This window comes from Sciurus vulgaris, assembly GCF_902686455.1.
Source record: "Sciurus vulgaris genome assembly, chromosome: 4".
Lineage (NCBI taxonomy): Eukaryota > Metazoa > Chordata > Mammalia > Rodentia > Sciuridae > Sciurus > Sciurus vulgaris.
This window is the reverse complement of record NC_136464.1, coordinates 29285233-29301408: the sequence shown is the minus strand read 5'-3', so window position 1 is coordinate 29301408 and position 16176 is coordinate 29285233. Positions and strand designations below refer to the sequence as shown.

Genomic DNA, 16176 nt, shown 5'->3' with positions numbered 1-16176 from the left:
AGCATAGCTTATAGATGAATTGGATAAATCAGGGCTCATTCTTTAGCCTTTTAGAGCTTAAAAAAAAAAAAAAAAAAAAAAAAAAAACTCATTAAAGAAGCACTGTGAGGTCTTGTATGTCCAAGCTTAATTTTCTAATCTTCAGGGGGGAAATCTAATACTGTAGTGGGTAACTGACCCAGGCCTGGATATAAAGTAAACTAAGGATGCTGTCTGTAAAAATTAGTGCCTGGGAAAGGGAGAGAGTTCCCCTACCCGTTCTGCCTACTGGTTTTCAGGGAACCTAATTAGCACCATTCACTTCTTCCTTTTGGATTGTAAAGGCCCTAGGATCTAACTACTTTCCTTTGAAGTGTAAACGCCCCTGTGAAGGCCCAAGGCTAGAGATTTACCAAAGATCTTGTAAGAGGAGCCAGTCTCCCTTAAGGAGCTCTGCTTTTATGAACATACTTCCCACATGCACAACTATGTATCGTTTTAGACTAGAAAATTTATCACACTAGATAGCCTATAAATGTTGTGAAAAACTGGTAAGAGGCACTCAGAATTTGGAGTGCTAATCTCCTCTGGGCCCACCAGCATAACATAAAGTTTGGTTTCTCCCACTCTTTGGGTGCTGTTTACCACTTCAAACGTGATTCCCACAGTAATACCAGACTTGATGGAGAGTCAGAGTTTGAACTACTCTTGGCTACCAAGCCCTCATCTCCTTCAAAATCATTTTGCTTCTTTCAGTGTGAACCTGGACATTATGGAAGGCCAGTTGGTAGCTGTGGTGGGCACTGTGGGCTCTGGGAAATCTTCCTTGATGTCAGCCATGCTGGGAGAAATGGAGAATGTCCATGGGCACATCACCATCAAGGTGAGAGGGAATGCCAATGGAGAAGACTTCTGACTTTCAAATATGGGCCATTCAGTTTCCTCACTGGGGAGAAGACACTAGTAGGTGAGGCCTTGGACCCATCTGGTAGATTTGTGAACAACAGACTCTCTTCCCCATTCCAAGCTTATATAATCAGACTCTGGTTCTCAGAGTTTGCATTTTTAATGAGCTCCCCAGGTGATTCTCATATGCATAGGAAGAGTGTACACTATTCATTAGAGATGTCTTTCTTTAGAGTGTCAGCATGTCTGCTACAGTATCAACAGAAGCAAGAGCAAGAGCAAAAGAGCAGGGGTCTGTAAAATCAGCACTGGCATCTGTCCTCAACATCAACCCAACATCACAATTCACCTTGGGTGTCTCACCTCTTCCTTTGAGAACTAGATCTTTGAGTACACTTGTTCCTAATTCAAACCTGTCATAGGGTGTTGACTCCTTCTTGTCATGACTTTTTTTAACACAGGAAAATGTTTTCATGGCATTTTCATTGGTACTCTCAACTTCCTCAGGGAGCTAAATTTAGAGGAAATTAGAGGTGTTTCTGAATTATTAAGCCAGTCAATACTTGCACCAGAGTCAGGTCTATAGAACTTCAGGGGTTTTTCCCCTTAAGATCTTTGTATATTGCTAAATCTTTCTTTTTTGATTAATTAATTTTTGTGTGATGCCAGGGATGGAACTCAGGGCCTCATGTGTGCTGGGCAATACTCAACCACTGAGCTACATTCCCAGACCTAAAGCTTTCTTTTCAATTATGAGAAAACTTGCCCTTGGTTGCTTTATATCGACCCACTTGGAAAATTTTAAGAAATATCTCTTCTTCCACGATATGCTGACATGGTTTCCTGATTTACCAATCTCTCGTGAGCTAAGTTGCAGTTTTAAAAATGCACTATACTAGAGATGACTGTACAGATTTAACTTTATCCCCCAATTCCTATGGAAAGCTTTTTACTGCTAACTCATAACAGTATTTTAAAAATCTATTTGATCTTTTTAAATATGCATGACAATAGAGTGTATTTTGGCATATGGTACATCCATGAAGTATATAACTTATTCTAATTAGGATCCTATTCTTATGATTGTACATGATGTGGAATTACTCTGGTCGTGTATTCATATACAAGGATAGGAAAGTTATGTCTGATTCATTCTACTGTCTTTCCTATCACCCCTCCCTTCCCTTCATTCCCCTTTGTCTAATCCAATGAACTTCTATTCTTTCCCTCCTAACCCTCCCTTGTTGTGGGTTAGCATCCACATAACAGAGAGAACATTTGGCCTTTGGTTTGGGGGTACTAAGTTTGTTTGTTTGTTTGTTTGTTTTTTTTAAACATAGGCTTCTGTTGGTCTTTATCTCTCTTTGGATATTACCTGCTTTGTACACCACCTGGTGTCTTAATTCTAACCTTTCAGTTTTTGCTTCCTAAAATGTCATCTATGGCACTCCCTGAAAGTAGGTCCAGTATACTCATTGAGTTGAACTAAAACACTGTTCTAGAAGCAGCATGTGCATTCATCTTCTGATTTTCAGGATTGTGACAAGAAAATGATAGTCTAGAAAAAAGAGGCTTAATGATGAATTGAGTCTTTCTCCCTGGTCAGTGTAATAAATACAAGCACATTCATAAACATCAGATGCTCACGCAGTCTGACACATAGTTCTTGAAGTCTAAGTTCTATTTGCTCTCCCACTTCTGCCCATCTCATCCTTCAACCTTGCATTTCTGGAGGTACAACTATCACATGGTCTGATCCTTTCCTATCTAGGGTACCATAGCCTATGTCCCTCAGCAGTCCTGGATTCAGAATGGCACCATAAAGGACAACATCCTTTTTGGGTCAGAGTTCAATGAAAAGAAGTACCAGCAAGTTCTGGAGGCCTGTGCTCTCCTCCCAGACTTGGAAATATTGCCTGGAGGAGACATGGCTGAGATTGGAGAGAAGGTACTTGGACAACAAGGGACCTTGAAGGGTGAAGAAATATTCAAGAAAAAAAAAAATAAGGGCAATGGCAAAGTACATGAGTAACATAGCTGATTAGTATTGGTAGTCATGTTTGGAACAAACATCAGAAAATGTGTTTGTATTGCCTGGCCACAGAGTTTTGTGTATTAACTCAGAATTTTTAAACTTTATACCTAGAAGCAAATGTTGGAATTCCACAACCTAAATAAAAGTTGATGAAGCAAAGGATTGAGAGACTGACCCAAGGTCTACCTATATTATTAAATACCTCGTGTTATTAGATGACTTTTTATAAAAATTGATTTTAAATGATGAAGTTATAGTTTTAAATAACTATATAGACATAGCATTAATTTATTTAAAAATTTCTGGTTCTTCTTATTTAGAATGTTTTCATTCATTCTTCCATTACTAAAAATGAACCTTTGGGGATGCAAGGATCTGGAAATGCTAGAAGATTAGTAACAACTCTCGAGTGATTCTGCTTATTAATTCAGCATACATTTACTAAGCAATTATGTGAAAGGCATTATTTTAAGTGCTGGGATTACATCCAGGAACAAAATAGAGAAAACCTCTACTCTGGTATACCTCTAGATTCTCATGGAGTAGGAAAGCAACAAAATGTTAAATAAGTTAATTATCTGATAGAAAATGTAAATTGTGCATGCCTTTAACTATTGGACTGAAAGTTATTTGAATCAAAGTTATTTATTTGTATAAAGAAATGTAAGAATTTTATGCTCTTAATACTTTCTTGAGGCAAATTTCTTACTTTTGCCCCTCCTTATTAAACTCTGTAAAGTTGGGACTAGGGAATAATACTTAATAGTAATTATGTTCTCCTTCAGAAATTATTTTATTCTTTTTTGTTTTCTTCAGGGTATAAATCTCAGTGGTGGTCAGAAGCAGAGAGTCAGCCTGGCCAGAGCTACCTATCAAAATGCAGACATCTATATTCTAGATGACCCCCTGTCAGCTGTGGATGCGCATGTAGGAAAACACATTTTCAACAAGGTCTTGGGCCCCAATGGCCTGTTGAATGGCAAGGTGAGAAATTATTCAAGATGATGAAGATATAAGGACAAGGAATGGGAATCACACGCATCTCCCAGGACAGTTACTGTCCTGAAGCAGATTTTCTTATTTACATGCTCCCTGGGCTCCTGAGGAAAGAGTGTAAGACTAGTCTCCTATAGACTACCTCAAGAAGGCTTCCATGGTGAGATCATGGCTTATGCTGGAACTGGCTCTGGCCCTGAGCCTCTTAGGATGATTGGCTATAAGTACTATGGACGTGTGGTCATGATAAGACATATATTTGGTCTTTGTTCCTAGTTCCTAGCACAGAGCTCCTAAAACCCTTGGAATTTTAAGAGTGCTAGGAGTGTCTTTTGTTATCCATAATGAGCCCCTTTTGATCACACCTGAGGTTATACTCATGAGATGACTTACGGTAGAGCCCCTCCATATCCTCAAGTATGGTTACCTACATGAACAAGTGATTTGATTGGAACTTTCAGCCTTACCCACTGACCTCCAGGTGGGGTGGGGCATGGAGATTGGGTAATAAAAATCTATGAACAATGAGATTGGGAGAACTTCCAAATTGGTGAACATATCAAGGTTTTGGAGGGTGGGATGGATAGAGAGATCACGGAAAGCTCCACATCCCTCCTCCATAGCTTTCCATGTATATCTTTTCCATTGATTGTTCCTGAGGTGTATCCTTTACATGCTGACAAATGTTTAAGTAGTGTGTTCCTGAGATCTGTGAACCTTTCTAGAAAATTATAGAGGGGGTTATGAGAACCTCCAATTCATAGCCATTTGGTCAGAATTATGAGACTTGGTATCAACATCTGAAGTGGGGGGGGGCAATTTTGTGGAACTGAACCTTTAAACTGGGATTCTGTGCTAACTCCAGATAGTTAGTGTCAAAATTTAATTGAATTGTTGGACACCCAACTGGTGTCAGAGAACCGGTCAGTGACAGGAAAAAACCCATATGACTCAACAATTTACTTGCCAGCAGTGGGGCACAGGTCATCCTGCAGGTTTTAGAGCTATGCTCTAAAAAGGCATTTTCCCTGGAACTTTTGCAGGATGTGAGAAGACTGTTTCTGGAAAGGATGACTAAACCTGAATGTAGAAACAAGTCCTAATGCTTATTTGAGTATTCCCTACATCCCTGGCCTGTGCTGAGCATTTTAACTGCGTGGTCTCATTTGAGTTTCACAATGTTCTGCAGTGACTGGTGAAGGTCACTAGAACTGGTTGTGGGTGGAGACCAAGCATTCCTTACTATGGGAAAATTGGCGTGTATATCCTGATGCTGTGAACTGAGTTGGAGGAGAGCTGACACAGCCCCTCTGCTGTTGAGAGCTTTTCCATTGTTGCTGAGCAAGGAGAGTATCACTATGTTTGGCCTATTCCCTTCACAATTTCTTGAATGCTACTCGACACAGGATGGCAGAGTTGATGAACCTGGGCTGCTGTTCCCCTGAGGCCCTTTGCCTCTCTGTAGGATGTGTGGGTCAGCAGGAACTCACTGTCTCTCCTTTTCTCCATCCTGGATTTTGTCCTTAAAGATTTCTCGATTTCATTCATTCATGAACTGAATGCCCACCTCATGCCAGATTTGTTTGCATGTATAGATGGAAAGATCTGGTCATTGCTCTCATGTAACTTACAATCCAATGGGGAGACATGAAGAAAAACAAACATTAATGTTACAAAACAAGAGTTGTTTTAATGGTGGTCTATACTGACTACAGTGGGAACATTGGAGAAATACCCAAATCTTGTCAGAGGAATCAGAAAAGCACCCAAGCATTGTCTTTGAGCTTAGACTTAAGGGATAAGCATCTCCTGGATATTGCAGATAAGAAGAATCTAGTCTTGATTGGGCTGCAAAGTAGAGAACAAAGGTGGTGGGGTTAGGTTATCTCTCCAGAAACCCAGGGCATCTCCAGAGTCATTAATTCAGCCTTGATACTCTTCGTGTCTTTCTTTCTCTGAGTGAAGTTCCTGTCTCAGTAGTCAATAGACAGGAATACACAGGATGCTGAGTTTCTAACACCAGGGAAGGTCTGGATCAAAAATAGTTTCTTATCCCACAATGTCTCTAACATTCTGAAAGAATCTGGACAGTTCTTTTTAGTACAGCTGGTTAGTTGGTAAGTGAAAGGATAATAGGTGAAAAGGGGTAATTAGTTAGCCGGTTAATTAGTCTTATATACATCAGTTATGATCGTCATTGATCTTAAGTGACTTCCCTAAGCTTAACCTTTTGCTATCTAGGGATGTGGAGGAAAATGCGTGTAGGGAAAACCTCATTGTCACTATAGGAAAATGTGTGTGAGTACATCCACAATGATGGGAGTCTCATTTCACATATAGGTTCAGGTTTTAAGATGAAATGCTGGCTGGGCACAATGGCACATGCCTGTAATCACTGTGACTTGGGAGTCTGAGGCAGGAGGATCTGGAGTTCAAAGCCAGCCTCAGCAACGGCGAGGCACTAAGTAACTCAGTAAGACCCTGTCTCTCAATAAAGTACAAAATAGGACTGGGGTTGTGGCTCAGTGGTCGAGCACTCCTGAGTTCAATCTCTGGTACCCCATTAACCCCTGCAAAAAAAAAAAGATGGGATGCTGGGAAGGAAAGAAGCAAAATAAGCCAAGAAGGCAGGACCACAGTTTGACGCAAAGCCCCAGTGTGAATTGACATGTCTGTTTTTCCTTTTAAGAGTAATCCAGGAAGATGATAGACGTAGGGTAGTCAGTACAACTTAATGTTATTTTTACAGACTCGACTCTTGGTTACACATAGCATTCACTTTCTTCCCCAAGTGGATCAGATTGTGGTTGTGGGAAATGGCACCATCTTGGAGAAAGGATCCTATAGTGACTTGCTGGCCAAGAAAGGAGTGTTTGCTAAGAATCTGAAGACTTTTGTAAAACGTCCAGGTCCTGAAGGGGAGGTCACAGGTACGTAAGGAGGATTGGAACAAGATGGAATTTGGGGCCCCGGGTGGGAATGGTAAACCAATATCTACTTCCCAAATTGTTTAGTATACAATGGACTGCATTTGGAAGTGAATTACTCAGAGATGTTTTGGGTAAAGAAACAGACATTGAAATTCTGTGCCTGAGTCAAATGGGTGGCTCATCCTGTTAATCTATCTCTGACATGCAATCAAAGAACACTCTTTAAAAGCTACAACTGAAGTTTTGGGTGAGTAACCCTTGTGAAAAGAACACCCATGGCACAAGGGTCTCTCTTTTAGGGATGCCATGCTTCTCTTGATTCAAGTGACAAACACCACTCCAACTACCTCAAATTCTTTAAAATCGGTTCCTGGACAACTTCATAACTTGGTGGTAAATAGTCTGCTGTTAAACTCTTGGTAAGCTTTAACAAAGGGACCTTGATTAATATACTAAAGAACACTGGGTGTATGGACCATAAAAAATACTGTCAGTAATCTAGAATCATAGCGTACCATAGGAACAGACCCTAATATCACTGCCATTGGGTTCACTGATTAGCTCCCGTCAGTCATGGAGCCCTGTTTACTGGGATGCTTCCTGAAGACCTGCCAGCAGTAGTATTGTGCATAGTGCTAGTTACAGATTCAGGTAGTGGTTACCAGCAGGTCAGGGTTGAGAAAGCAAGATCTGGAGTGGCGTTCCAGAAATCACTTGAATGAGGAAATAGCTACATAGCCTACAAATATGAGCGTATTTTGACTGTGAGATCTGATCAATATATAGTGATTTTATTTATTTATTTAAAAAAATTTTTTTAGTTGTAGATGGACATAATACCTTTATTTTATTTATTTATTTTTATGCGGTGCTGGGGAGTGAACCCAGTGCCTCGCCCGCGCTAGGTGAGTGCTCTATCATTGAGCCACAACCCCAGCCCAATGTGTGGCGCTTTTAAATCACCCTGGGGAGCACAAAAGTCTAAAAAAAAAGTCATAATCACAAATCTTGTAAACTTGGTGGGACAAGACGGGAACAAACAACAAGATGGTGTGGGTGACAGGGTTCAGGAGCCAGACCAGGAGAGTGGGGGCAGAATTATCAGGAAGGAGTCAGAACTTCACATCAGTCTCTCCACACTCCAGGAACTGGCTTGGAGAAAACCACGAGATCCTGCCTGGAGTGGAGAGTGAAGCTCCCAAGCCAAGAGCAGGGTCTAAGCCAGGAATCTCTGAATCATTGCTTAGTCAACCACATCAACATAACCCGGGCATTTTTCTGATGGTAATTCTAAATATTTTTTCTGATTTGCCTGGATCTGAGTTCCTGGATTCTTTTATAAACCCCCATGGGTAGATGCCCCCCCTCTAGAAGAATACCCTCTTTTATATACAAAGTACAATTTACAAGACAACCCATTAAGACCTCATTCCAGTAAACCCTGTGAGACTGTTTCTGAGCAGTGATATAAGCTCCAAGCCTAACATGTTATTGTTTTGGTTCTGAGACTTGGGACTTGGTGGCCAGTTAAGTTATATTAATATTGGTTCTGTGTTTTAGCTACCTAATTAGCCACTGTAACAAAGTATGACAGACTGGATGACTTAAACAAAATGGATGACTGCTCTGGGGATGTATTCAGTGGTTAAGTGCCCCTGGATTCAATCCCCAGTACAGAGAGAGAGAGAGAGAGAGAGAAATTATGTTCACATTTCTAGAGGCAGAAGGGCATGATCAAGGTGTTGGCAGAATTTATTTCATCTTCTTTTTTTAAAAATATTTTAGATGTTGACAGACCTTTATTTTATTCATTTATTTATATGTGGTGCTGAGAATCAAACCCAGTGCATCACCCATGCTAGGCAAGTGCTCTACCACTGAGCCACAGACCAGTCCCAATTTGTTTCTTCTTCATGTGCTAGGGGAGGACCCATTTGAGGCCTCTCCCCTAGTTTCTAGTAGTTGACTGGCAATCTTCATTGTAGTGGTGTTTGTTGTTGTTTCTCTGATTTATTTGTTTAGTTTTCTGAACTAATTTTGTTAAATCTGTGTTCTTTGTCATATGTGGCCACTGAAATCTCTACTTGGCATAGTGATCATCTAGTGGTTAGACAAAGATTTCCTTAAATGCCTGGCACCAGTAAGTCTCATGGCCTTTGCTGAGAGGCTGTGTATGTTGGGGCATGGCTTCAGCAATGCAACATTTACATCTCTGCCTTAGCCTTTGCTTCCTCAGTGAAGTGAGGGACATCTAACAGCTAATGGGACTGATAATTTCATTATTATTTTTTGTGGTACTAGGAATTGAACCCAGAGGGTCTCTACCACTAAGGTAGGGGCTTGCTAAGTTGCTGAGGCTGGCCTCAAACTTGGAATCCTCCTGCCTCTGCCTCCTGAGTTACTGGGATTACAGGCATGTGCTGCCATGCCCTGTTAATCTTTGCTTCCTGCTTGTTCAGAGCAACGAGATCAGTCTGAAGTGAGAGGCTAGGGTCCTCTGTAGTCTTTCCTGAGCATACGCCTAGCTCTACAGGTGTGTGGCATCCTAGATTGCCAGGAATATAGCAGAGATATCAAAGTCCTCTGTGGACATCTCATTCCCCAAATTTTCCATTTAAGTTTTTGATCAGCTTCTTATTTGCCTCAACTGTTCCCATCACCTCAGGCAGCTGTGATGTTAAACAGTTGCTGTTGATTGTTTGAATTAGCTCTAAGGTCAAATAAAGACAAGTCTTGTGAATGGAGGTTTTCGGGGAATTCTAGACAGGTGAGATAATGGTAATTCACCTCTGAATTTGGTTGAGGGGAGCGAGAGTTCTGAACCTACCCTATTTTCTTGAGTGGCTTGCTGGACTGCTAGATTTTGCAGCTACCATAATATTATGGCTGTTGGCTTTCTAGGATAAAGCAGTTAAGGAGAGAAGAATGGATATAGGACAAGTTAAACCACTGTAAGGTGGACAGTTCTCACCAAGACCCAGTCATTTAAAAAAATAAATGATTCTTGTTTTTTTTTTTTCTTTTTTTTTAAAATTAAAAATCATAAATTTACATAGGGCAATGTTGTTTGATTCATTCTGTTATTTTTTTCCTTCCCCCCACCCCTCCCACCCATCTTTTCCCCCTATACAGTCCTTCCTTCCTCCATTCTTACCACCCTCCTTATCCCTAACCCTAAACCTAACCCTAACCCTAACACTAACCTCTCCTACTCCCCATTATATGTCCTCATCCACTTATCAGCGAGATCATTCGTCCTTTAGTTTTTTGAGATCGGCTTATCTCACTTAGCATGATATTCTCCAATTTCATCCATTTGCCTGCAAATGCCATAATTTTATCATTCTTCATGGTGGAGTAATATTCCATTGTGTGTGTGTGTGTGTGTATATATATATATATATATATATATGCCATATATATGCCACAGTTTCTTTATCCATTCATCAACTGAAGGGCATCTAGGTTGGTTCCACAATCTGGCTATTGTGAATTGAGCAGCTATGAACATTGATGTGGCTGTATCTCTGTAGTATGCTGATTTTAAGTCCTTTGGGTATAGGCCAAGGAGTGGGACAGCTGGGTCAAATGGTGGTTCCATTCCAAGCTTTCTGAGGAATCTCCATACTGCTTTCCAGAGTGGCTGCACTAATTTGCAACCCCACCAGCAATGTATGAGTGTACCTTTTTCCCCACATCCTTGCCAACACCTATTGTTGCTTGTGTTCTTGATAATCGCCATTCTAATTGGGATGAGATGGAATCTTAGGGTAGTTTTGATTTGCATTTCTCTTATTACTAGAGATGTTGAACATTTTTTCATATATCTGTTGATTGCTTGTACATCTGTGAAGTGTCTGTTCATTTCCTTAGCCCATTTGTTGATTGGATTATTTGTATTATTGGTGTAGAGTTTTTTGAGTTCTTTATATATTTTGGAAATTAGTGCTTTGTCAGAAGTATGAATGGCAAAGATATTCTCCCACTCTATAGGCTCCCTCTTCACATTACTGATAGTTTCCTTTGCTGAGAGAAAGCTTTTTAGTTTGAATCTATCCCAGTTGTTGATTCTTGCTTTTATTTCTTGTGCTATGGGAGTCCTGTTAAGGAAGTCTGATCCTAAGCCAACAAGTTGAAGGTTTGGACCTACTTTTCTTCTATCAGATGCAGGGTCTCTGGTCTGATTCCGAGGTCCTTGATCCATTTTGAGTTGAGTTTTGTGCAGAGTGAGAGATAGGGATTTAATTTCATTCTGTTGCATATGGTTTTCCAGTTTTCCCAGCACCATTTGTTGAAGAGGCTATCTTTTCTCCATTGCATATTTTTGGCCCCTTTGTCTAGTATGAGAAAATTGTATTTACTTGGGTTTGTGTCCATGTCCTCTATTCTGTACCATTGATCTACCTGTCTATTTTGGTACCAATACCATGCCGTTTTTGTTACTATTGCTTTGTAATAGAGTTGAAGATCTGGTATTGCGATACCCCCTGCTTCGCTCTTTCTACTGAGGATTGCTTTAGCTATTCTGGGTTTCTTACTCTTCCAGATGAATTTCATAATTGCTTGCTCTATTTCTGTAAGGTGCATCATTGGGATTTTAATTGGAATTGCATTGAATCTGTATAGCACTTTTGGTAGTATGGCCATTTTGACAATATTAATTCTGCCTATCCAAGATGGGAGATCTTTCTATCTTCTAAGGTTTTCTTTAATTTCTTTCTTTAGTTCTCATTGTAGAGGTCTTTCACCTCTTTGTGAGATTGATTCCCAAGTATTTTATTTTTTTATGCTACTGTGAATGGGGTAGTTTTCCTAATTTCTCTTTCTGAAGATTCATCACTTATGTATAAAAATGCATTGGATTTATGAGCATTGATCTTGTAACCTGCTACTTTACTGAATTCTCTTATGAGTTCTAAGAGTTTTCTGGTGGAATTTCCCAGTTCCTCTAAATATATAATCATGTCATCAGCGAACAGGGATAGTTTGAGTTCTTCTTTTCTAATTCGTATCCCTTTAACTTCTTTGGTTTGTCTAATTGCTCTGGCTAGAGTCTCAAGAATGATGTTGAATAGAAGTGGTGAAAGAGCGCATCGCTGCCTTGTTCCAGTTTTTAGGGGGAATGCTTTCAATTTTTCACCATTTAAAATGATATTGGCCATGGGCTTAGCATAGATGGCCTTTTAATGTTAAGGAATGTTCCCATTACCCCAATTTTTTCTAGTGTTTTGAGCATGAAGGGATGCTGTATTTTATGAAATGCTTTTTCTGCATCTATTGAAATAATAATGTGATTCTTAACTTTTAGTCTGTTGATATGGTGAATGAGACTTATTGTTTTATGGATGTTGAACCAAACTTCCATCCCTGGGATAAAACCCACTTGATCGTGATGCACTATCTTTTTAATATAATTTTGTATGTGATTTGCTAAAATTTTGTTGAGAATTTTTGTGTCGATGTTCATTAAGGATGTTGGTCTGAAATTTTCTTTCCTCAATGTGTCTCTGTCTGGTTTAGGTATCAGGGTGATATTGGCTTCATAGAATGAGTTTGGGAGGGTTCCCTCCTCTTCTATTTCATGGAATACTTTGAGGAGTATTGGAATGAGCTCTTCTTTAAAGGTTTTGTAGAACTCAGCTGAGAACCCATCTGGTCCTGGACTTTTCTTTGTTGGTAGGCTTTTGATGATCTCTTCTATTTCATTGCTTGAAATTGATTATTTAAGTTGTGTATGTCCTCCTCGTTCAGTTTAGTAATTCATATGTCTCTAGAAACTTGTCGATGTCTTCGAGGTTTTCTGTTTTGTTGGAGTATAGATTTTCAAAATAGCTTCTAATTATGTTTTGTATTTCACTCGTGTCTGTTGTCATATTTCCTTGTTCATTCCGAATTTTAATAATTTGAGTTTTTCTCCCTCTTTCCCTTGTTAGTGTGGCTAAGGGTTTATCAATTTTGTTTATTTTTTCAAGAACCAACTATTTATTTGTTAATTTTTCTGATTGTTTCTTTTGTTTTGATTTCGTTGATTTCGGCTCTGATTTAACTATTTCCTGTCTTCTACTACTTTGGTGTTGGTCTGCTCTTCTTTTTCTAGGGCTTTGAGCTGTAAGTGTTAAGTCGTTTAGTGTTGATTTCTACTTCTTTTGTTGAATGCACCCCATGAAATAAATCTTCCTCTATGTACTGCTTTCATAGTGTCCCAGAGATTTTGATATGATGTGTCTTTGTTCTTGTTTACTTCTAAGAATTTTTTAATTTCCCTCCTGACGTCTTCTGTTATCCATTCATCGTATAATAGTGTATTATTTAATCTCCAGGTATTGGAGAAGTTTCTGTTTTTTATTCTGTGATTTATTTCTAATTTCAATCCATTATGATCTGATAGAGTACAGGTAGTATCTCTATCTTCTTGTATTTGCTAACAGTAGCTTTGTGGCATAAGACATGGTCCTGTTTTAGAGAAGGATCCATGTGCTGCTGAGAAGAAAGTGTATTCATTCTTTGTTGGATGGTATATTCTATATAAGTCGGTTAGTCTAAATTATTGATTGTGTTATTGAGATCTGTGGTTTCTTTATTCAATTTTTGTTTTGACGATCTATCCAGCAGTGAGAGAGGTGTGTTAAATCGCCTAGTATTATTGTGTTGTGGTCTATTTGATTTCTGGAATTGAGAAGGATTTGTTTGACGTACAAGGATGAGCCAATGTTTGGGGCATAGATATTTATGATTGTTATGTCTTGCTGATTTATGCTTCCCTTAAGCAGTATGTAATGTCCTTCTTTATTCCTTCTGACTAGTTTTGGCTTGAAGTCCACATTATCTGAAATAAGGATGGATACTCCAGCTTTTTCACTGTGTCTGTGTGCTGGTATGTTTTTTCCCATCCTTTCACCTTTAGTCTATGGGTATCTCTTTCTATGAGGCAGCATATTGTTGGATTTTTCTTTTTAATCCAATCTGCCAGTCTATGTCTTTTGATTGATGAGTTCAGGCCCATTAACATTCAGGGTTATTATTGTGATATGATTTGTATTCCCAGTCATTTGACTCATTTTTGTTTTTTGACATGATTGGTTTCCTTCTTTATTTGGCTATTCCTTTAGGCTAGTTCCTCCCATTGCTGATTTGCATTGTTGTTTTCATGTCTTCCTCATGAATATTTTGGCTGAGAATATTCTGTAATGCTGGCTTTCTTTTGTAAATTCCTTTAGCTTTGTTTATCATGGAAGGATCTTATTTCATCGTCAAATCTGAAAGTAAGTTTTGCTGGGTATAAGATTCTTGGTTGGCATCCGTTTTCTTTCAGGGCTTGGTAAATGTTGTTCCAGGCCCTTCTAGCTTTTAGGGTCTGGATTGAAAAATCTGCTGATATTCTTATTGGTTTCCCCCTGAATGTAATTTGGTTCTTTTCTCTCACGGCCTTTAAAATTCTGTCTTTATTTTGTATGTTAGGTATTTTCATTATAATATGCCTTGGTGTGGGTCCTGTTGTAATTTTGTATATCGGGAGTCCTATAAGCCTCTTGTACTTGGTTTTCCATTTCATTCTTCAGATTTGGGAATTTTCTGATATTATTTCATTGAATAGATTGTTCATTCCTTGGTTTGTTCCTCTAAGCTTCCTCAATCCCAATAATTCTTAAATTTGGCCTTTTCATGATATCCCATAATTCTTGTAGATTCTATTCATGATTTCTTACCATCTTTTCTGTTTGGTCAACTTTGTTTTCAAGATAAAATATTTTGTCTTCATGTCTGAGGTTCTGTCTCCAGGTGTTCTATCCTATTGGTTATGCTTTCTATGGAGTTTTTAACTTGGTTTATTGTTTCCTTCATTTCAAGGATTTCTGTTGTTTTTTTTTGTTTTGTTTTTTTTTTTCAGTATCTCTAACTCTTTATTTAAATGATCTCTTGCTTCCCGTATTTGCTCTTTTAACTGTTGGTTGGTGCGATCATTTAATGCCTGCATTTGCTCTTTCATCTCCTCCTTCAATGCCTGCATTTGCTCTTTCATCTCCCTCGTTTGCTTCCCTGATTGTTTTAATTATGTACATTCTGAACTCCCTTTCTGACATTTCTTCTGCTGTGCTGTCATTGGGTTTTATTGATATAGTATCTAGGTTTGTTTGGGACATTTTCTTCCCTTGTTTTCTCATATTGGTCAGATGTCAGTGGGACTCTGTGATATTGCAGATTTCCTCTATTGCTTATAGTGTCCCTGTAGATTTCCAGTGTATCACCTCCCAGCCTTCAGTAGCCTGAAGTCTTGAAGTAACTTGATAATGCAGTGCTTCCAAAGAAAGCTGCCCCCAGCCTGCTACGGTTCCAGGGCTTGGAGCTGGCTCTGTGTGGAAAGGTTTCTCAGTGGGGGGCCTGCTCTGAGAAGCTGGCTGTGTGGGAGGAGCCCACCACCTGAGTGGCGCAGGGCTGCCTGGGAAGACTCTAGCTGCCCTGCCCTACTCTAATAAGCCGCCCGAATCCGGGCCTGCCGCCTGGGTCGAGCTTCACCAGGTGGGGGAGACTCACCCCGTGGCTCTATTTTAGTCTGAGTCTCTCAATGCCTCCCTTCTTGAATCCTGGGTTCTGGAGTGACTGGAGATGCAGTCACCCTCTAGTCTGCCATCTTGGATCCAATAGTGATCCTTTATTGTTACAACTCTTTTGTTAATTTCAGAGTTCTGAAAAAGTTGATTTTGACAATTTTTAAATAGTATTTTCATTGCTTTTATGGAGAAACAGATTTCCAGATATCCTTATTCTACTATTTCCACTGATTTCCATGTTGTATTTTACATTTCATTTTATTTTTTCAGGGTATGCTTTTAAAAATCTTTTCAATTAATAAAAGTTTTTAAAATTCTTTGACCTTCAATATTAGCATTTCCAATTTATAATCATCTCTTTAGGCAATTCTGGGAATGGCGACTTTTCTGTCTCTCTACGCACAATTCTTAAAAAATTCTTTCCTGATCCAAAGGAATTTTTGTCTCTGGGGGTTTTCTTCTCCTATTGTAGCCTGTTTGTACACTCTGGGATCCCTGTGTTGATTCCAAGATCAGAGAAGGCTTCTCTCCTCCTTATTCATAGGACTGTGAACACTGTGCCATTTCCCTAACCTCTATGTGTCTCTCTAGTCAATGATGGTAGTGAAGAAGAAGATGATGACATTGGGCTGATGACTGGGTCTGGGAGGAACTCCCTGAGGAAGCAGCCTCCTTGACCATGAAGAGAGAGAACAGCCTTCGTCGAACACTGAGCCGCAGGTACACCATTTATTCAGCCGGTAGCCTTCATCACTTCATGCTTCCACTTGATCTCTTTTCT

At 39.4% G+C, this 16176-nt stretch overlaps 1 protein-coding gene across 1 annotated transcript in view; it reads left to right on the top strand.

Annotated features, from left to right (window-relative positions):
* Window positions 1-16176, top strand: part of LOC306658671 (ATP-binding cassette sub-family C member 2-like) — a 95160-nt gene that overhangs the window by 26956 nt on the left and 52028 nt on the right.